This window comes from Dermochelys coriacea, chromosome 4, assembly GCF_009764565.3.
Source record: "Dermochelys coriacea isolate rDerCor1 chromosome 4, rDerCor1.pri.v4, whole genome shotgun sequence".
Classification (NCBI taxonomy): Eukaryota; Metazoa; Chordata; order Testudines; family Dermochelyidae; genus Dermochelys; species Dermochelys coriacea.
In genome coordinates this window covers 16,253,428-16,277,164 of record NC_050071.1, presented here as the reverse complement: position 1 = coordinate 16,277,164, position 23,737 = coordinate 16,253,428, and the positions used below count along the sequence as shown (strand labels likewise).

Below are 23,737 nucleotides of genomic sequence, written 5' to 3'. Positions count from 1 at the left end.
CATGTGCAATCATAGTAATTGTGCATTCTGAGGCAAAAAAATATACATGAGACAAGCACTGGAGCATGTATCAGAGACATTTTGTTAGACTCCTGAATTCTAGACTACTGAATTCACAATTCAGCTTTGCAGCAGCATCCAGAATATTTACTAAGGTCAAGGAAACCACCAACTTCTAAAGAAGGGAATGAAGAGACCTATGTCCACGTCTGAACAACATCCTTATCAGGGAAGTTGACTACCAGGAGGCAAAGACTATCACAGAGTTTGCACCAGGCATGCTTGGGGCACGTGGTTTTGTTGTCAACTACCAGAGTGCAGCCTGACACTTGGAATAATAATAATCAGTTTTGAGAATGGAATAACATACTTGAGTCCCAATTCCCTACAGGTTCTAGAAATCCCAATTCACTATAGACAACATCTGCTCATCACTATGGAACTGGCTGACCCAGGAGGGTCATAGATCTCATAGATCCAACTCTTAATCTTCAGTTTCAGTGGGATCTCCTGGCCAAGGGTCCACAGCACACAGAGATCCTAACAGCCTAGGACGAGCAGCATGGCTGCTGAACAGATAGAAGTGAGGAAAGCAGATTATTCCATCATTGTAATCTTGATCCTGTTCTTGTTTCACAGAAAGAATGTCCCATCTAATGTCATGTATGTGTCATGAATGTTTTATAGCCAATCACTTGTCATAAAATAGTTTATGCTACTTCCCTTCAACCAATGTTCACAGGGTAAATAATCTACATTAGACCGCAGTGGTGATGATGGATCCTGCAGCATGAGAAACTGCTAGCTGAAAAACAGCTCCAGCCTTTCCAACCTCGAGCACCGCCACAAAACAACTGGGCCCTCAACCCAAGAGCACTAATTTGGAAGAGGGAGTCCGTTGGCAGCCAGTAAAATTACTTTGCATTCCAGCTTAGTACATTTTCATTGTTTTTCTAGATGTAACCTCATAAGAACTGGTGTGATCCAGTATTGCCAATGGTCCATCTAGCCCGGTATTCTGTCTTCCGACAGTGACTGGTGGCAGATGCTGCAGAGGGAATGAACAAAATATGGCAATTTATCAAGTGATCCATCCCCTGTTGTAATAGCTATTGATGGACCTATTCTCCATCCTCTGTAGTGAAGATTGATGCAAAGAATTCATTTAGCTTCTCCGCAATTGCCTTGTCTTCTTTGAGTGCTCCTTTAGTGCCTCGATTGTCCAGTGGCCCTACTGATTGTTTGGCAGGCTTCCTGCTTCTGATGTGCTTAAAAATTAATTTTCCTGTTGGGTTTTTTTTTTGTCTTTTTTACTAGTTGCTCTTCATATGCTTTTTTGGCCTGCCTAATTATATATTTTATACTTGACTTGACAGGGTTTGTTTCTTTCTCTTTTCCTCTGTAGGATTTGACTTCCATTTTTAAAAGATGTCTTTTTGACTCTAATCACCTCTTTTACTCTGTTGTTTAGCTACGATGGTATTTTTTTAGTCCTCTTACTGGGTTTTTTAAATTTGGGGTATACATCTAGTTTGAGCCTCTATTATGATGTTTTTTAAAAGTCTCCATGCATTTACTCATCCCCACAGCCAGCTTTCCCACCAGCTCCTCCTCTCTCTCCAGAGCACTAGAAATACCCATGTATAATATGTACTTACAAAATGTCCAATAAACCACACTTTAGTTGCCCTATCGAGAAAAAGAGTAAAGCATTTAACATATATAGAAACCTGCATCTCTAATAGGCAAGCCCTGTCTTAAGCCACCCTTGTAAAGTGTGATTTTGGGTACAATTTTATTTGATTTCGTAACTATCTCTATTAAGTAACTATTTTCTGATTGTCCCTTTAATGATGGTGGTGGTTGCTTAAGGCTGGTATACATTTAATTTGATAATCTGTTATCTTAAAAACCAAAATGGCATATCCAGACTGGAGTGTTTTTGGTTGAGCACGGTGACTCTATGCAGTAGGAGTTTTGAACCAATCCCTACAAATAAGACACAGGCAACACAAACACAATAGATTTGATAGAAAACTGTTTTCCTTCACTTTTACTGCATCACATTTGAAATGAGAGAATTTTATAATTGCTCACAGTGAAAGCCAGTTACAGGGTGATTCCTTTCTCTTGAGAGAAGATTGGCGCACATACAAGACTTTGACGTCTAAACAGCTAATGTTTGAAATATTTACTGATTAAGTAATAATTACAAGATGTTTGAGTTTTGATTGTGATGGAACTTTTTCCCATAAAACCCAAACGTAACAACAGAGAGTCTGTGGATTTGCTTTGTGATTTATGACATATTTAAATTAAACCCTTTTACTTTTAAACATCCTTGCAACGTTTTTTTCATTGACTATGCCTCAAATTAGTCATTATTGTCAAAACATGTACTTGCAAGAACATTAAAATATTTTGGACACCAACACATTTTGTTGAAGAATTTATATCAAATGTGTTGTCAAAAAGTCTTAAGCACATGTCTCCAGTGATTCATTCACTTTGTCTGTTGCTGAAAGAGATGAAGTATGACACCAGTTTGATGACACAGCTGAGATTGAGATAAATAGTGAATTTGTCATGTGTAGTGTATTTTTTCCTGTCAAGGCATCAACCCACCTGTTAAACCAAACAAGATGCTTTAACTCAGTGGTCGATAGCAAATTCATTCATGGTCTTCTAAAGACATTACTGGCCTGCACTGAAGGGTGAATTTACTCTTTTTGCTGCAGCTCAGAGTAAATCCACTCCCACCTTTTACCCCTGTAAATTGTTCATAGTAATAACACATTCAAGTACGTGTGAGTGCAGAGGAAACCTTAATACGTCACAAAAATATGCTAGTGACTTGTTGTTATAATCATTGTTGCGATTATTATTTACCGTAGGTAAGAAACCTCGAAATGACACATTACAGCAATGGAGTTATTTATGCCAGAAATAATCCCCAAATAAATACCTCTGCCACATAGAGCAATGAATCAGAATGAAATTTTGGAGAGCAAATTGAACTGCTGTAGCCCATGCTGTTCTACAAAGGTCTGACATGGCTATACAGAGAACCATTAAAATCTGAACAGAGTATGTAAGAGTACGAGATCAGCAGTATCTCACCCAGTGCTTTCTCCAAACATTTTCCCTCTTCTCCTGCTCGCTGATGTTTCAGCCACACCAAAAGTTGCTCAGATTATAGAAGGTTTTCTCCAACTAAATTCGGAGGTTGTACTGAGCTATCCAAAAATATCAAATGCTGCCATCAATAAAGTGTGTAAGTCCATGTTTTCCATAAAGAAAAGTGGGTTTGGTTTGGTTTTCCTCCACTGTTACCCATTAATTTCACTTCTGACTGTATTTATCGTTTACCATCAAAGGCTGTATTTTCGTGGCAGAAATTCAAGCCAATTCTTTTTGGGGATCCGATGGCGATGTGGATACACTCAGCAAAAGTATAGCATTTCTCTTAGCAAAAGTAACACTGACTTGGATTCAGCTAAAGCTTTTGATCAGTCTTGGTTTGGGGGGGAAGTGGTCAGGATGTTTCTCTTTAAGAAGGATTTCAAATTGAGATGAAGTTGAAATTCAGACTTTCCATCATGCTGCAATTCTTTTGCATCCCCACTTCTCACAGAATTCAATTTTTTGTCAATATTTTTTATAGTAATTGCCTATTAATGATTCCTGTGTTTATGCCCCTTAGATTTTATGCAGAAATTGCCAAAACCCATAGTGTGACCTTTATAATGGAAAAATAAGAGCGGGGTTTTTTGCGGGTGGGTTTTTTTTGTTTTGTTTGTTTTTTTGTTTTTTGCTAAAGTCAGGTATTTATTGTGAGACCTTTTCTAAACAGCCTGTCTCTTGTAGTCATCACCAAAAATCTTTCTTTCCACATTAACCTCATGATTTGAGTTTAATCTGTGCTACCCTTTGGGAGAATAGGAGTTCTGGCAAGTGATGGTTTTAATGTCCAAGTGGCAGACTTTCAAACATTCAAGCACATCTCTGTCTGGACAGCTTACTCCAATTAAGGCTGACATGCTGTCCTTAACTCATCCCCGTGTGCATAAGTATTGCAGCACATATGGTATGTAACATCGTATGCTGATCTCATCTAGAGAGAAGTAAAGTGCTGTGAGGGTGATTCTGATCTGACTTGTGCTTATTTTACACCAGAATAATTTCACTGGCTTCACTGGAGTTACTCCTGGCTTACACAGCTGTGAGCGAGAGAGAAGAATCAATCTTTTTGTCAGTTTGGTCACAGAACAATATACTTGCTCAGAGCACACCTGGCTATTTTAGTTCAGTAAAATCTAGGCCGTGATTAAAGGAGTTAGGCTCCCAATTATCATTTCATTTAACTCCTTGAAGCTCTTTTGAAAATCTGTTGCTTCACATTCATTTATTGATGTTTCGAGTTAGCGTCTCTGTAGGCTTCTCATACACTTAGCATAGAGTGACCTGATGTCCCGATTTTATAGGGACACTCCTGATATTTGGGGCTTTTTCTTATATAGGCACCTATTACCCCCCACCCCATCCCGATTTTTCACACTTGCTGTCTGGTCACCCTAACTTAGCATGAAGCTGCAGTATTTGGGTTGCAAACACTGCATGGGAATTATTAAAAGTCCTTAATTTGGGGCCAAATTTCACCCTTGGAAATCATAGCATAGAGATTGACCACCTAGTCTCTCTCTAGCAACTTTGCTTGTCTCTCATTTGCTTTATTTACTTGTTCTTCTAGATTTACCGCATCGAAGGGTATTTTCTAACTAGATGTATCTGTGAGCCTTTGCACCTCATTGATTTTAGCAAGTCTTACTGAGTCCAACTCCCACTGAAGCCAACATTCATTCTATTGACTGAAAGGTTTTGCCCTTGTTGTTCTCTCCGTTTACACCTTTGTAGAATAATTGGGGTTTCAGTAGACAGAACCAAAATCTTGAATCAGGACAAGCAGGATATGGCCCCTTGGCATTTGTATTATTATTTAACAAAGTCCTCACACAAAAAAAAACAAACCACCCTCCCTATTTGTGAATAATTTTCTACCCTCAGTTAAAGGCATATACAACTCCCATTCACATCAAGGGCCTTAGAAGTTGGTGTATTATCATAAATTATAAGACTAGTCCTTAACTGTTGGGTTTTTTTAAAAATAGCTAATGAATGAGAAGGTGCCCACTGCATTTCAGCATTATCAAGCTTGCTGAAAAGTCCTGTGGCCAGTAAATATTTTTACTCCAGTTGGCACTCTGCAGTTTGCTAGTTAAACACTATTACTTTTTGCTTAGTTCTAATGAATGGTTGTAAGTTGTGTATATCCTGATCCTGTATGCCATTCAGTGCATATCACTCCCAGTGAATTCTGCTGGAGTTGCATTTGAAAGGGCATCAGGATTAGATCTATAGTAAATTACATTTTGGATACTACTTCAAGGATTTTGGACAAAACTTGAAGGAATATAGACAAAACGTTCTGAATTTAAATTATTACCTCCTTGTTAAGTCAGTTGGGCAAATGACATAAATTCAGGTGAATAAACAGACAGAGTACACTGAAATACAAAATGCAGTGAGTGGCGCATAGTCCAGTTGGTGGAATGTGGGACTCAGGAGAATTGGGTTGTATTTCCAGCTCTTCCATGGCTCCAGATGTGATCATGGGCAAGTTTTCCATGCTTCATTTTGTCAAAAAGAATGATGATGATCAGCTTTGTGGTGTACTTTAAAAAATCAGTTGGTGAAAAGAGTTTTGCTAAGTATTATAATTATATCTGTAATTTGACCCATTTATCATGTTTGCAGGTGTATTTTTATAGTCATGTTTGTCTTAAAAAAATTAAAAACTTCAATTTTGTTATGGTTTCAGTTGAAAATAGCTTTCCTCCCCAGCAGCAATGTGTAGCTGATGTTTTTAAAAGTCATCAATCTACCTGGAATAGAATTAAATTAATGCTTAAGCGTGTATGTGTCTCCAGTTTTAGAAGATAATTGTGTACACCTCATTGCTTTTAACTTCTAAATGTTGCTGTGATAATTTGTCGGCTTATTTCAGAGGACAAGTTCTAAATTACTAGTCATTTAGTAAAAAATAAAATATTGATACGTCCTTAATGGGTAAAGGGATGTTCCCCTCAAACATGCAGAATTTCAATTAAAAACAATTAAAACAAGGAGAGTATGTACTTTGAACTGCACTGAGGCCGTAAATTTTCACAGTTTACAGTGCTGTACAACAAACAAGTAGTTGCCATAGCAATGGCCAGAATACTTGGTGTTTACATTATAAACTACAAACTGCTTCCTTACCTACATTCACCAAATTCAATTTAGCACACTTTTTAAAAAAAATCTTTTCCGTTTTAAGATACTACAACATTTTTTTAATAGGGACACTGTCAACCTGTTCCTCTTTCAGTTTCTTTATTAATAAACATTCCAGTTTCTCAGACAGCTCTCTTTAAACAGAATGCCCTGATCGTTACTATTACTTTAACCACTATTACTATTATTTTAGACACTTTTTTGTAAGGATTTTTCTCTTCCCCACTGATGTTTATTGGAGTCTTTTTTAGCTCAGGAGAAGCCAGCTAACTAAGGCCCTAATCCTGCTTTGGAAACTGCTCATTCAGATTCCTTCACCAGTGTAGAATCCTATTCATGTCGTTGGGACTAGTCGCATAAATATATATATCAGTGTGTAAGTGTCTGCAAGATCTGGCCGTTAATGAACCACACAATACAGACATCCCCCTTCCATAGATTTAAATAACATTTGTAAGAGGAAGAAATTGGTCAAAGGCCAAGAATGTTAAAGTTAAAGAATCCACAGTAACTCCATCCATGACTCATGCAGCAGAGGTGCCCAGAAACCAGAATGATGGGCACAGTATAGAAACCTAGAGATACATAAACAGATTGTGGAAGGAAAGAGGTTTGGAGGTTGGGGAAAAGGCAGCATTCGCTCCATGGGTGCAACTTCTTTGGTTGCTACTGACAGTGAAAAAGAAATTCAAGAAAACCCACAATCCTGTATTTAACTAATATGGAGACTCGGACATCAAGCATCCGTATCTTGCCCTCGATCTATGCATGGCAAACAACTGAAGAATTAACACTTGACTCCATCTTAGCAGCCTGTGCTCCATCCCTTTAAGGGTTGATATTTAGGGATGGGGTGGGTCTTCTCTGATGGCTCGTAAAATCAATGAAAGAGTTATAGGGTCTGTTGCTGGTTGAGATTAACTTTTTTTTAATGAGGTGACCGGGCACCTGCTCCCTTTAACTGAGTGGTTGTTAGATGCCTGCTCAAGAAGCCCACTACTGATTTCCCACTACCTTGCCCTTTGTGCAATTATTTACACTTCTGCAAAGTGGGTGTAACCCATTTTGCACAGCAGTAAATGATTGCACAAGGTGAAAGGCAGTGGAGAATTAATCCCAGCAGTACCTTGATATTCATGATCTTGCCAGCTATCACCTGGTTGCTACACTCCCTTTTTTTGGAAAAAGCTATTAAGAAGGTTTGGGACAAGCAACTTTAACATCTGGCGTCTTCAGATTTTCTTGACTCTTTTCAGTATAATAAATAAATATCTAGCTCCTTACATAGCACTTTTCATCAGTGGCAGGCTGTGTCAGTTTTAGTAAGGCATGCAACAACTCACTTGCATGCCTTAGGCGGTCCAAAATGGGGTCCTCCATGTGGCGTGACCTCACACTATGGTGCATGCGAGGTCACACTGTGCAGAGGATGGATGGAATTGTCCCGTGGGCGAGATCAGACCCGGGGACCACCAGATGGACAACACACAGCCAGTCAGGCATACAGGCATGCATACATAGACTGCACGCTGCTGCTTTTCATCCAGAGATATCAAAGTGCCAATGCGTGGTGTTCGGCCTGGGTATGTCAAACACTGTATTATCCAGCAGCTTAAGATACAGATGAGCCACAAAGTTCTGTGTGGCAGGGCATGAGTGGCAGTATATGGAATTATGTCTCAGTGGTTCCACTCTTTCTTTTTCTTCTCTGAGAGATCTCAGCTGGTGATTTGGGTCACTTGCTCATCAACCCCTAGCTGTTTCTCACATGTAAGGGCCTGTAGAGTTCTGACCCACTCTAGTTCAGTGCTCAGGTAAGGCTTCTTGGGAGTGAGATGGTTTGGGTTGTGATGTCATCAGTGTTTGGATCATGTGCAGCTCTGTATCTCTTTTTCTTGTAAACCAAGACACAGTTGGTAGCTGCCGAGTACCTGACTGAATTAGAGTCTTAGGTGAAACTGAGTGTTCTGGGCCAAGGTGCTCGAAGCACCACAGGCCTGGCAGAAGTACTCTGAGAAAAACGAGGCTTACACACAGCTGTGAGTTATTGGCTTTATTGAAGGTTACTGACCCACCCACAACGGGGACTCCAAGCATTGCAGTTTCGGAGGCGGGGAACCCAGCACACCGGAGCTTTGCCTGGGACGGAGTCTGCCGGAGGGGCAGACAGTCCAGCATTAATAAGCATTGCACAAAAACAGCTCATGAATATAAAGTTAGGTGCTTCTGAAAGGGGGGCTTTCTACTACCTGGCGAAGGGCCATGCAAAGCAGCTGTGTCCTTTAAGAACTATCTCCTACAATAACAAAGCAGCTGTGTCCTTCAAAAACTATCCCTATCCTACAATAACGAAGCAGCTAGCTATGTCCCACAGTAACCTCTCGGCTCAAGAAAGCGGAAGTTCCCTGGCTAGGCCGCAACGAAGTCTTCCGCAGTCCCTTACACTGAGCCATCTGAGTTCAGTCCAGACAATACAGAAGTCATTCTGGTAAGCAGCTGGGGATGGTCCCTACACCTGTTGTTCAGGGCTTTGCTCCCCACCCCTTTCCCAAGAGGTTCACAATTCAGGGGTGCTTTTGCATCCGGCTTCCCCTGGATTCCTAGGTGACTAACAGCAACTTTCTTATCTCCATCTGGTAAAGCATTTGATACCAATTCTCTTGGATTTGACACCACCAAAATTATCAATGCCCGTTCACTTTTAGGGCCTGCTTCTGGTCTCACAGTGTAAACCAGGAGTAACTTTACACATGGTAGTGTAAAGCCAGTGTAAATGAGATCAGATGTGGATTATTGCCTTATGGATTACCCCCACTGGTAGTATCTCCACAGTGCTGTCTTTGAAGACTGTTCAGAAGCTCTCCTGGTACAAAATGTGCTGCCCATACTTGGAGGTGTTAGTCACAAGAATCATATTGCATAAGTCCTGCAACAATTGTACTGGTTTCCTGTCTTCTGGGAGAAACTCGAGGAGTTGACATTGAAAGTCCTACATGGTTGCGTCCTTGCTCTCCAAAATACTGTCTTGCTCAATAGGAATCATTGCCACAAATGAGGTCTGCTGAGATACTCACAGTCCTTAGGTTTGAAGTGGGCAGGTCATTCTTAGTGGAGAGCCTTCTTCCCTGGAATTAGCTTCTCTCACTATCTGATACAGCCTGGTTCCACTGATCTTGAGGCTGCTGTATAAGGATAATTAGTGTGTTTTGGTAAAGGGAGAGCCCCTCTTTGCTTTTTTTTTTCTTTCTTCTTTTTGATATTGATCAATGTGATCTGTGTAACGTTTTTTTCAGTATTGTACATATGCCCAGAGATCTTGGTATTAGGTGCATTTTATAAATTAATAAATAAATATGCTCATTTGTTTTAGAATGTCTATTGTTGATCTGGGAGCAGTAAGCTCTTACAAATCTCAGTTTTAACCTTGCCAATCACAGTATTCCTGTAAGAGCACTACAGCTATTTGGAACCTTTTCTGGGTTGGCGTTGGCATCCTTTTGCTAGATTACATTTATGCATTAGTACCATCTGTGCCTGCTGTACCTTCTGTGAGTCAGCCCTAGCCAAATGACTGGCATTTATCTGGAAGTGCACTCAAAAAAAAAAAAAAAAAAAAGAGAGAGAGAGAGAGAGTAAAGATGGTACCCAGAGCTTTTTGCTTGCTGCTGACACTAATGGAACTCAGGGAAGAAGGTGCACCGGTGAGCACAGAACATCTGCAGCTGGTGTCCCTCACTTCAGCTGCTGATAAAATCAACTGTACTCTTTAGCCTTTATCTGGAGAAAAGAATCTATTTATTTTTAGCATGCAATGTAAGCAAATTCCCCATCCCCATATTTTAAAGAAGGAATATATGGGCAAGGACTTAAATAAAAATAAACTGCAGTTTCAGGGATAAGTATTTGTCATGGGATTCGCTCACTTATGGCTTCTCCTCGTGGCTGTGTTTGGAGAATCAGCTTTCTTCCAGTCTGGTACCCCCTTCTGTCGTTCACTTGTCCCATGGCCTCTCTCTCAGTCTGCCACTCTGGGTGCTCTTTCTCTTCATGATTCAGCCCTCCACCTAGGTCAATATATAGAACCCCTCTTCCGGGATATCAAAGTTCCTTCGTACCAGCTGTCCCACTGGCATCTCCCACAATCCTGTGCCACATCCCAGTGGCTTGTGGGAAAACCCAAGCCCACACACTACTCAAGGTTCCAATCCAGGAGAACTACCATCAGCCACCAAGGTCTCCGCAATCTCTGACTTCACTGCTCTTTCCCTGGGCTGCTTCCCGCTCCTCCCGCATGCTTTCTTCTCCACCCTTCTGGGTAAACCCTTCCCTCATGGCCAGGATCCCAGGGCTTCTTTCTCTCCCTGGACTTACTCCTTTCCCCAAGCCCAGAGAGTAGCTTCCACACTGCATGCTCTTTCTGCTGCAAATTTCCTGGCTTTATACCTTAGCCAGCTTCTCCCCACAGCTGGGCTTTATCAGCCATTGGTCATTTTCAATCAAGCCAGGTGTGGCCTATAAGCTTAATTAGCCCTATCTACTCCCCCATAACTCCATTAGGGCTGATATGGGTTGAACATCCCTATCATAGTTTATTTTATACATTCTTGATGCATTGTCTTCAGTTTGACATAACAGATAACTTGGACTCGGTTGTGATTTAAATAGGTCAGTTAATATCTCAGGATATTTTCAATATCTGAATGTTTAAAGGAGCCCAGATGTCATGGTGTTTGCCACTTCTTTTGTTTCTCCTTTCAGAGTAAATATGTGGATAGCCTAGTTATTTCATTTTGGAAGGGAGAGGCAAGAATTTTATTCTGTTGTTTAAAATAATTTAAAAATTGTTGCCTCGTTGCCTTCTACTATGCTGTCAAATAGCTGGTCAAAACTGTAGCTTAATTTCCAATTTAAAAGCTAAAGCGTAATAATAAATAGTAATTAAATCATCTTTCTCCAGGATTCCTGAGAGACCGGAGAATTTTGCATAATCCGAAGCTTTATGACTAGCCCCACCAATGTAATATATCACTACCATGCAATATGGTGAAAATCTTAAGACGGTCACTCTGACCAAATAGCAGAGCCTGCCTCTACCTTATCTCCCTTCCTGCCACCACTTTCCTTGTCCATTCTACTGCATAAGGAGCTCCAACAGAGCCAAACTCCGTCTTGCTAAGGACTTGCGTATCCACTGCCCAGCCCTGCAAAATCCTACCAGTCTTCCCTTTTACAGCAAAACCACATAGTTCCTTTTCAAGGAGACCTTCTATATCTATTGTCTTTTTAACAGGACCTCAGTGTTATTCAGTGGAACTTACCCTGCAGTGAAGGAAATACCAAGTATGGTTGGTGGAATTTTAAGGCTGTCTCTCTCTATATTATTCATTCTCCCGGGTTTCATTTTTTTCCTGATATTTAGGTGGTGATGACATTTTTTTCAAAAGCAAATGAGTGATACAGAGAAATTTGCAATTTAAGATGAAATGCTCCTATCCCTCAGGTTCCCTTTTCCAGGTAAATACAGTCCATTCATTTAAGGGCTTGTCTTCAGGGAAGGTTCCACCAGTTTAACTAAAGTTGTGATTTTAAAAGCAGTTTAGTTAAACTGCTGTCAGAGACCATGGAGATATTCTTAGATTGATATCAACTAGATTTAAATCAATTTATCTTAAGAAGATTAGGAACTGGTTTATGCTAAATCAAAATAAACTTTATAAAACAAAATAAGAGTGTCTACACCGAATTTTAAACTGGTTTAACTAAACTGGTTTAAAAAATTATTACATTAAATCAGTGCAACTTCTGCAAAACCTGGAGAACTTGGACTTTCCCATCTCCCTCAAATGAAATATATTAAAATTAAAGAGAGAGAACAACTGGTAGATGAGCTCAGAAATCATCTCTGAATCAAATAACATTCCTATGAAGACTAATCAATTAAGCGCTCCATTCTGAAGTGGGATACATTCTTGAGGTTGTCCAGACAGTGCCAGCATTGATGAGGATATCTCTGTTTCTCATAAGTTAATCGTTTCCTTCCCTTGCCTTTCCAAAACTAGGGACAATCTTACAGCAGTCCCTCCTGGCAAGAAATGTTGTTAGATTACGGATTGTATTACAACATACCCATCATTGTGCGCTCCCCCCGCCCCATGTTTTTATTGAAAACCTGGCATCTTAGTGTAGAATAGTTTTTAATTTATACGTTGTGTCTTATCCCTGGACCCTTTTATCTCCAGCCCCAAGAGTGACATCTGCTTTTCACTATTCACTTGTTTGCTTCTAGACAGCAAACATTGCACGACAGGAACACTCACGATCATTCACTTCATGTCAGCTAAGCTGATGTTTGTTACCAGGCTATTTATAATTAAACTAAAAACCATAATCTCAGTTTGTTTAATTACTAGCTCTTCTTGGCCTGCTAAGGGTTGGCCAGCCCTTCAGGAATGCTACTGGCAATATGCTGAAGGGTTTAATCAGCTCCCTTCTTGGTAACAGCAGTGTGGTCAAGGTCTTGGCCTATTCCACTCACTGAGCCTCTAATCAAAGGGACTGTCATTCTTTAAGGCATTGGATTAAATCATGCCCACCTCTGGAAAACCCCTTGAGAGGCTAGGGGTAAAGCTAAAGGAGTTTCCATTAGCAGAGTTTCTAAGTATTCGTCTCATCACTGAGACTGGGTTCATAGCCCCATAGAATGGGTAGTGGGGAGTTGTCTTCCAATCCTATGAATTGTGATCCACATGGAAATCCCTGAATAGGATGGTGCTTCTTTGCTATCCCCTGGGCCCGTCTCTCTACTATCCTCATGGAAAATGGTCTGGAATTATGCTGTCAGTGTCTTCCTGCCTTTACCTGGTACCTACTGCCTGCATTTGAGAGAGGTTCAAAGTACGTAGTAGGAATTAATTTTGTCAGGGTGAGTTTGCTGGGAGACCATTCCAATAGATGAGCAACACATCATCAAACCAGCAGAACCTCAGACATGGGTATTTGTGCAGAGGGCTTTCGGGATGGATGGATGGGGTTAGTGATTCCCCTCTTTTCTTCAGATATCAGGCTATTTTAATAGGTTTTCTGCTATGTCCATTCCCTCCATGTGAAAGAGCCCTTTTATTCAGATGTCCCTTGACAAATTGCTGCCACTGTGTTGCTAACTATTAGGGTCAGAACTCTAACACAAAAGGGTAGGATGGGCAATAAGTTTATTTACCCACCAAAAGAACTAGACCTGATTCTAGTCTGATTTCCACCAATTTTACACTGCTGTAACTCCATTAACTTCAGGGGAAATACTGCAGATTTGCACCAGGGTAAGTGAGAGGAGAATCAAGCCCTTTTAATATTTAATTCTCCATTTCCAGTGATCACATTCATTTTTAAATTATCTTATACTGCTACTTCCATACAGTGGTAGCTTTTGTACCAAGAGTATTTTGCCAAGAAATCAAGACTGACTTTTTCTTATTTCCATATGGTCTGTGTTAAACATATGCTACACTTTATATTTAAAACTAGCATCACCATATAGATATATATAACATCTTCATTATCAAAAGCTTCTGTGTCCTCATTGTAAGGGGTGGGGAGAAAGAAACTTGAAGATAACTTAATGATGTAAAACTAACTTTTTATAGCTCTGGAGAAAACAAACGTCTGGTTCTTGTTTCACAACATGTATCAGACTTGTCAGAAAAGCCTAAAAATGACTGGTGATCCAGTTGTCCATCTATGGAGAGGAGCAGGAGAAATTGTCTGGTTATTTTATGAATTCAACCTTTGAATGTTTAGTTAAGACTTGAACCTGGCTTTGCTGAAAAATGGCAGTGATATGAATTTAAAATGACCAACCTCTGACATATGAGTGCAGAACCATTCACTACACTGAGAAGGTTATTTATCAGGCATGTCATTTGAAGGCAAAGAGTCCGCATTTAACTGTCTTTTCAGATAAATTCTGTAACTGTCCATACTGGTGAGACCACAGGTCGGAGTGATGGGTCAGCTCAGTAGTTCTAATGCCATTGTGCTGTGTCCATGGTTCAACTGACAAGGTGATGAGATGCAGTGGGTTTCTGAATTAGGACATGCCAGAGAAAAGGTGATTTTATATAGAGGAATATGCTACCTATCTCCCTTCTGTGCCACCGCAGGGAAAATTTCTCCTCTGTGATCCACACTCTGGATGTCTGTTGCCTGGTCTGCTCTCTGCATGCTTCCTGTTCTTCACAATGGAAGTTCCAGCCAAACTGAGACCTGGTGTAACTGAGGGCAAATGTACACCAGGAATAAATTTAGGCCAGTGACTTCAGGATGGGCAAGAAAGAGACCCATCTTGCAGAGTGGAGGTGGGCAACAAAGTGTTAACAGGCAGCATTTCTTGTATTCAAGTCCAGCCGAATATTTTTTGTTTTTTGGGGGGGGGGTGGGGGGTTGAGTGTGTTTAAGGGCAAGATTTGGCATTTGGACGTACATGCAGCTCACACTAAAACCATACTCTTTCCCTGGGACCTGCCCACGTGTTTCAAAAAACAGATTTCAGACTTAGATTCTGTGAAAATCACAGAAGAGGCTAGTCACTAATCTGATGTACCATCCTTTCTGCTCCTCCTGTTCATGGTATTTTGTCTGTGTACGTTCTGGTTGATTCTGGTTTCTGGGCACTTGGCTGTTTCTTCATTAAGCACCAAAGACTGCCCTCGCACCTTTGACAGCCCGTGATAGTCAGAAATGTTTCATAGTGTACGTGAAGTCTGACTGTGGCCTGTGATTATTTTTTGATGTAATATATGTTAAGGTTGCGTAGCTAAGCCCCCAAAGGTCAGGAAATGCCACTAGTAAGGTGGCACATGTAACCCCTTTCTGTGTATCATTACAAGGTAGTCCTCATTCCAGAACATTACAATTCTCAACTAATTCAACACATCAGAGAGTATTTTCTACAACCTTAGATTCACATTTTGTTACTATGCAGTTCTCTGTTTGTGCTGAGCTGAGACCATGCAAGTCTTTCGTACATGAGGGTCACAGTAGTTGGGTGCTGCTGCGGACCATATGGTGCAGCTTATTTTGGAGGGTAGGGGTGTGAAAAGGTCACCTTTACATTCCCCTGATCCTTTGCTGGCAGTGCACTGATCCTGGTCTTCCAGCATATTTAAAAGCAACCTAAAGTCTGCTTTGATTTGTGCTAATGGTCCTAAGAGGCTGTTACATCAAAGTGCAGTGAAACCCTGGATATGTCCCCCTTTTCTGGTCCAGTCCCCTAAATCATGCAGATGAGTGGTAGCCTGATCCTTGAACACAAAGTGCCAAATCCTGCATTGCTTGGGGGAGGTTGTGCTAATGGATAAATGCTCCCTCCTTTCAACTCAATTAAAATCCTAGATCCCAGTCACAAGTGAAAATGGGTTTAGTAATTTCATCTTTGTCTCCATTTGTCAGCATCACAAAACCAACATATTTACTTAATTATAGCTGTTCAGAGAAGGGTCCATCTTTGTGTTCTGTATTTATCCAGTACCCAGCACAGTGGGGTCCTGATCCATGGCTGAGGCTCCTGTGTGCTGGAGTAACATAAATAATTTCTAATAATAATTTATCGCTGTTAGAACTAGATCCAGGATTGATAAACAGAGAGATTTGCAGGTCAGGAATAAGGTAAATTGGCAGAGATGTGTGTGACCCTTCACAGCACCTGGCAGTATTCTATCTAAAATCAAGGTAGTTTTATATATCCTCTTTCATAAAACTATTTGTTTATAACAGAAAAAAAAAAGTAAGTAAGGGGTTGATTTGGCCCCAAGCAAAAATATATTCAGCATAGTTATCTTCAATGTGGCTTTCCATGGGAGTTTTATTGATGAAGGATTTAAGGCTTTGGCCCAAGCAAAAAAGTTTTAGATTTGCCACTTTCAGCACGGTTCAGAGCAGAGAGGATATTTTTTGTCAAATATCTCTGTACTTCCAGATATGGAAGTTTGTGATTGCTAATCCACTTGGGTTAAAACACATGCCTAATTATGCATCATAGGGGTTTGTCTGCAGTTAACCTAGGAGGGAATGTTGAATCTTGGACGTGTGCTCATTGTACCAGAAAAGCCGACATTGGTTAAGCAGGGGGAGGGAAATAGCTTGGCATTCAGATTCTTTACTGGACCCAGTGGTCAAGTCATTAACTCTGAATTCATTATAACTGCAAGGGATCCAGCTATCGGATATCACTGTAAAAGCAATGGTTGGTGAAGGGACAGCTGGATCACAGTGGCATCTAGAGGGCTGTTATTACCGTATGTGTTCATGTGTTTGTGCGGCAGAGCAAGATTTCTGCTGAGACTGTCTTTCCAGCCACAAAGCAATCCAAGTCTAAGCTGTTTAGAATCATGTGTCTTACCTGCTATGCCAGTGGGCTTATAAATCACACTCACAAATAGGAATTCATTGAGCTCTTGTGAACATTTTGTAGCAGATACACATTTCCCCACCATTTCTTGAAGTTATTTTTTCATAATAATCGTTACAGAATTTATTAAAAATCACCTGCTTAACACTATAAATGTGCATGCCTCTTTACAAGTATATAATGAGAAGCTTTCTCTGCTTACAAAGCCTTATCTAAGGGCCAGTTTCTGTAAAATTTATGGACCAGATTTTCAGCTGGTATAAATCACTCTAGCTTCATTTACTTCAATGATGCCTACACCAGCTGAGAATAGAGTTAGTCTGGAGAAGAGAAGACTGAGAAGGGACATGGTAACAGTTTTCAAGTATGTAAAAAGTTGTTACAACAAGGAGGAAGAAAAATGTTTTTTCTTAACCTCTGAGGATAGGACAAGAAACAATGGGCTTAAATTGCAGCAAGGGAGGTGTAGGTTGGACATTAGGAAAAACTTCCTAACTGTGAGAGTGGTTAAGCACTGGAATAAATTGCCTAGGGAGGTTGTAGAATCTCCATCATTGGGGATTTTTAAGAGCAAGTTGGACAAACACCTGTCAGGAGTGGTCTAGATCAGTGCTACTCAAAGTGGTGGTCCGCGGACCGGTGCCGGTCCGCGAGCCATCGGCTGCCAGTCTCCGCGCACATTGGAAAAAAAAATTGCCGGTCCCCCACTTCAGATAGCTGGAGAAGCATTGCTCTAGATAATACTTAGTCCTGCCGCGAGTGCAGGGGACTGGACTAGATGACCTCTCAAGGTCCCTTCCAGTTCTGTGAGTCTATGAATATAGCCCTGTCAGAGTCAATGGGATTAGTTCTCTGAGTAAGAGTTTGTTAGGATCTGGTTCTTAGACATGAAAGCCAAACAAAAATATAAAGGTTCAAGAGGGTGTGGAGAGAGAAACGAGGAGGAAGAGAATGCAGTAAGCATTCCTGGAAGAAGTGGGATTTAAGTAGGGATTTGAAGGATGAGAGAATAAGACCGTGTTTCTATAGAAGAGGGAAACTATTCCAGGGTTAGGGATCAGTGTGAAGTAAAGTGTGAAAGCAAGAGTGGGAGATAGATAACGAAGAGAACAGTAGTAATAACAATTATATCTAGCTTTTATATAGCACTTTTCATTAGTAGATCTCCAAGCACTTTACAAAGGAGATAAGTAACAATATCCCCATTTTTAGATGGGAAGACTGAGGCACAAAGCGGTAAAAGTATGGGTGGTGCACAAGAAGCAGAGGGTAAAAGAGCAGACATGTTTGTTAGTTATGCTCTAGAGATGTCTGCTCCAGGAAAATTATCACCATGAGACTGATTTGCCATTTTCCACTTATACAAAAGAACAGAGGGGGCCTGATCCAAAGCCCATTGAAGTCAATGGAAAGCCATTGACTTCACTGGGCTTTGGATTGGGCTCATGTTCCACTTCTACAGGGCATACAATTTTATGAGCGTGAGAACATGTTACTTTGCTACAAAATGTACTGAATCATTTTTTAAGTTAGCTCCAGAAGCTCATGTAAAAAGACTGCTTTGCACGAAAGAGCTGTTGTCACTATTTCTTCCTTCCTTTTGGGCAAAAAATGGAAGTATGTAATGTAATGGAGGGGTGAGCAATCTGTTTTGTGAAGATGTTTTTTACAGCTTCTTTTATGGCTTTTCGAAGCTGACGTTATCTAATGGCATATTCTCACACTTCCCAGCGTTCAGTCTTTGCAGATATGATTATAATACACTCCACAAGGAGCTGCAAAAAGAAAATAATCAAGTTATAAGAATAAGGGTGAAGTAGGACCCCTTTTTTCATCTGCAGATTGGTTCCAACAGGGAGCCCTCCCTACACTGAATGGGACCTCCAGTTGTTGACATTCTGCTGCACTTCCCAGCACGGGGGCTGTGAGTGGGTGTGACTCCAAAGGTCCTTAAATGGATAATGGGAAATGAGCAGATAGATTCTGTTTCTCCTGCTGATAGTTCCTCTTCAGCCTACTTAGCCTGAGCTCTTACAGAAAGTAAGAGTAATAGGGTCTGAGAGAGCTCTTCTTCCTGCCAAGGATACCCTCCCAGAAAAGTTTAGAGGAGGTCGGGAAGGAAGACTTCATCTATGAGAAAACATCTAGAATTCTCAGATGTTTTCAACTTCTTCTAGAAATCCCCAGGAGATGTAGAAATTCCTCCAAAAGAATGCAAGGAAGAGTCCAGGAGATGTCACAGGGAAATGAATTCCTCTGCAGAATCCTACTCTTCCACTTCCTCAATGAAGGATGGGGAACTTCCCAAATCACAGCCCCAAATATCAGATTGTGAATCACAGGGGAGAAAATTATGCGCAAGCTATTTGACCCTGTGCCCTCCATGACTAGACACTTCCCCACTGGCAATGAGAAGGAACTTGGTCTCGCCCGCCGAGGGCATGCTTAAATCTGAATGGGAAGAACCCTCCATTAGTAGTCATTTAAAGTGGTGATAAAGTCCTGAATATTTCAGAAGGGTCAAACTGTGCCAGAGTATTGAGCATTCTTGTGGAGGCAAAGTGTTCCCTAGTGAGGGAGCCTTTCTGCCAAGGGATCAGATGCATGGGAAAACCGAGAAACTGATGGGACAGAAACATGGCCTCCTCATCCTTCCCCTTTGCATCAGCAATATGTGCCTGGTATAAGGAAATCAGCAAACTCCTGCCCTCTAGAGATAGGAGACCTCCAGCTCTGTTGAATAAAATATTCACCACATCCTCCTTTTGAAGCAGATGCTACAAATGGATAGAGTTTGATTCTCCCCTGGGAATCAGACAACTCAACTCAGCAGCTTGTTGGTGCATCATCCTCTAGACCCAGAAGGCTGATTCACTGGAGAAGCAGCTTGTCACAACCATTTCCTTCTAATGCAGCAGATTATTTGTAGAACTGCTGAATAAAGCAGTTGCAGAAAACTTGGTAGGAAATTCCTCCCCTCTCCATCACCAAAACCTTTACAGGCAATTCAACAAAAACAGGCTGAGCTGTGCCTGTCATGTGGACCAATAGCATCTCATTGTTTTCTTGTGCTCCCCCTGTATCCGCCTGCCTCCCTTCTTATACTTAGATTGAAAGCACCTCAGGAACCCTCTCTTTATCATATGTCTAGCAGGATGGCACTCTGGCTTCTATATGCAAACAAAGACAAATAATAGTAAACAAGCTGGAGTTCCTTTCATTCAGTAGATTAAGCAACCCTTACTCCTATTGGTGAGCATTTACACACACAAGTAGTCCCATTGATTGCAATGGGACTGGTCATAACTCATAACTCATAACTGGGTGATGGCACTACTTGTATGAGCTCACCAATCTCAGGAAGGGTTGCTTGTGTCTTACTCATGCTAACTTTGTAAATGCCGTTTGAAGCTGGAAACAGTTTAGCAGAATTTTTCTGCACTGTGTGCGTGTGTGTATGAAATTTTTTGGGGGGGGAAATAAGTTTGAAACTATATCCATAAGTTGTGGCCTCTTAATGATCAGAAACCTTGGCAAATCCTGTAAGTTTGGTGCTGTGCGATTTATCAAACTATAAAGCCTTTTCTGTCCTGGTGTTCACAAGGTTAAACCGCTGATAAGTGTGTACATGAGGGTTTTATACACTGCAGCAACAGTGTTGAAATGTCCATATGTCCAGTTACAAAATAAGCATTATTAGTGGGGCGGAAATGCTGTTAATAGCGTTTTCCAAAAGCTGCCAATATTCTGAAAACACTGGAAATAATGCTCCCGATTCCCCACTGCCTTGCACCAAATTTTGTCCTTTACATCTGTACAAAGTGGGCATAAAATACTACCGGATCAGAATGCTAGCATTTTACAACCACCCACTCACTTCGTACAGGTGAAAGGCTCCAATGCAGCAAAGCATATAAGCACGTGCTTAACTTTAGACACATCTGTACGTCACACTGATTTCAGTGAAACTTAAGCACATGTTTAAGATCTGTGTTGACCTGCTGAATCAGGGCCTAAATGACTTTACAAGGTAGAAGGCAGTGGAGAATCAGATCCAACGGTGCTATTCTCCCCAACAGTTGTTAAATAAAATCATAAGATAAGAATGGCCATACTGGATTACACCAATGGTTCATTTCACCCAATATCCTGTCTTCCAACACTGGCCAGTACTTAGATGCTTCAAAATTCGGCATCATATTAGTTATCCGCCAGTCATCTGGTACAGGGGCTGGTTTAAGCAATAGGTTACATACCACAGTTAGTAGTTCTGCAATTTCATATTTGAGTTCCTCCAGAACTCTTGGGTGAATACCATCTGTTCCTGGTGACTTATTACTGTTTAATTTATCAATTTGTTCTAAAACCTCTTTTACTGACACCTCAATCTGGGACAGTTCCTCAGTGTTGTCATCTAAAAAGAATGGTGTGGGACTCTTCCTCACATCCTCTGCAGAGAAGACCAATGCAAAGACCAATTCATTTAGCTTCTCCGCAACTTCCTTCTCTTCCTTGATTGCTCCTTTGGCACCGTGATCGTCCAGTGGCCCCACTGAATTTTTGGCAGGCTTTCTACTTTGGCAGGCTAAAAAAAAAATTCCTGTTAGTTTTTGTGTCTTCTGCTAGTTGCTCTTCAAATTATTTTTTGGCCTACCTAATTATACTTGACTTGCCAGAGTTTATGTTCCTTTCTATTTTCCTCAGTAGCCTCTTTTCCTCAGATGCCATTAAACTTATTTTGATCTGATCTTATCTTGCTTGGTGACATTTCAGCCAATAATTAATTTTTAGAGAAAGGGGTAGTTAAAGAAATGTTATTCACAGTTTCTTTAGTACATAGGCAGCTTCAGAAAATAGTACTTATGCAAACTTTCTATCGCAGCAATAATACTGGGAACTTTGGGCAGTTCAACATCATTGTTGCTACAATAGATTCATTGCTGAGTTATTCTGTTAAAATACTGCACAATACTGCAAGCCACCATTCCCCAGGTACTAAATATCCACCAGAGTATAATGGTTCATGATTCAGGGCTTGATCAGGTCTTCAGATTAGTCTTTTTCTTTCTTTCTTTCTTTCAAGTTGCATGGGTACCTAATAAGAGTATATCTATAGTCAGAAATAACAGCTGGCAGGTATAGAACTCAATGAATTGTCTAGTGTGTAATAATAAAACATACACAGGGATTGGAAATTGAATATTACAACATTTGTTAAACAGTTGAGCTTCAGCTATAACAGATATTTGCAGCAATATGAATCTGCAAGAGTGGTAATGTTAACACTAAAACCTTGGTAGTGCAGTATGTTGTTTTTATCAACGAAACTGGGTTATACGATGTTCCCACTTTGTCAGCCCTTGACACTGGGGATTATTTGAACCTCTTTGTCAGTTAGAGAGTGCATAAGGCAGTGAGAGATGCAGAAAGGAACACCAATTTAAAACTTTAAACACTGTTTACAGCTGTACAGAACATGGATGTTCAGTAACCCCCTTTCCAAAGTAAATGCATAAATCAGCCATTGGTATTTTTAAAAAATTATAAACTGAACTCCAGTTGTATGCTCCAACTCGTCAACAGATATTTACGAGGTGAGTGTAATATTATAACAGTGAAATACATCCAGTGCAGGGAGCTAGTAAAGAGCACAAGAATGTTAATGCCAGTAGAATTTTAATGCCCTGTAGACCAGGCAACATGACACTTGCTCTAACTGATGTTGCTTTTGTTGGCTACGTGAGAGAGGAAACCAGTGATGTCAGTTTCTAAATGCTGTAACACATTTGGGGACTGGTACTTAACCTGAAACAGATAGCTCAGCACATACTGTTGTCTTGTTATCAGTCTGGAGCTTGATCTGCACCACAGACTTAGGTTGATATAAGGCAGCTTATGTCAACCTAACTATGTCAGTGTCTACACTACAGCCTTGCTCCCACCGATGTAAGTGCCCTATTACACTGACGTCATAACTCCACCTACATGAGAGGCGTAGGGCTTATGTCGTTGTAGTAAGAGCAACACAGTGGCTGTGTAGACACTGCGTTCCTTACATCGGCTGTGGGCTGTCTTGGCTGGAGTCCTGAAATTAACAAGAAAGCTGGCTTCCCAGCCAGGTTGCTGCCTGGTCTCCATCCAACCCAGACTACCACCAAGCCTCCCTGTTTGGGCTGCCACCTGGGGTCCCTACAGGGAGCCCTGCTGCCCCCCAGGTCCCTGCTCCCCACTGGGAGCACAGCAGCTGATTGGACTCCCAGTGTGGATCTCTCTGCCAGAGGCAAAAAGCTCTTCAGCCATTGTATTCCAAGTCTTTCCCTCAAGAAAAGACCTAAACAACCCAGACCCTCTTGAAAAGAGCTAGATTTTGGACATGGCTGACATGGATTTGACCTTCCCAGTGGTGACACCTGCCAGAAAGTGAAACTAAGTCCAAGTGTTGTTTGAGTGATGTGGATGATGCTCAAAAAAATTAAAATTTGGGGAGGGGGTCCAGGTTCTCAGCTGCTGGAATTCAGCATCACACCAGTGATCCCAAGGGATATCTGGAAGAGCTGTAGAGAGAGATCACTTTTTTGGGTTTTGAAACTTAAGCTTAACAGAAAAGCTGGTTGATGAAGAACTACAATAACATTGTGAGAATAGGTTTCAGAGTAGCAGCCATGTTAGTCTGTATTCGCAAAAAGAAAAGGCGTACTTGTGGCACCTTAGAGACTAACAAATTTATTAGAGCATAAGCTTTTGTGAGCTACAGCTCACTTCATCGGATGCATTTGGTGGAAAAAACAGAGGAGAGATTTATATACACACACAGAGAACATGAAACAATGGGTTTATCATACACACTGTAAGGAGAGTGATCACTTAAGATAAGCCATCAACAGCAGCGGGGGGGGGGGGGGGGGGAGAAAACCTTTCATGGTGACAAGCAAGGTAGGCTAATTCCAGCAGTTAACAAGAATATCAGAGGAACAGTGGGGGGTGGGGTGGGGGGGAGAAATA

At 41.0% G+C, this 23,737-nt stretch overlaps 1 protein-coding gene across 2 annotated transcripts in view; it reads left to right on the top strand.

Annotated features, from left to right (window-relative positions):
• Positions 1–23,737, top strand: part of ANTXR2 (ANTXR cell adhesion molecule 2) — a 174,281-nt gene that overhangs the window by 133,374 nt on the left and 17,170 nt on the right. The window lies entirely within an intron of this gene.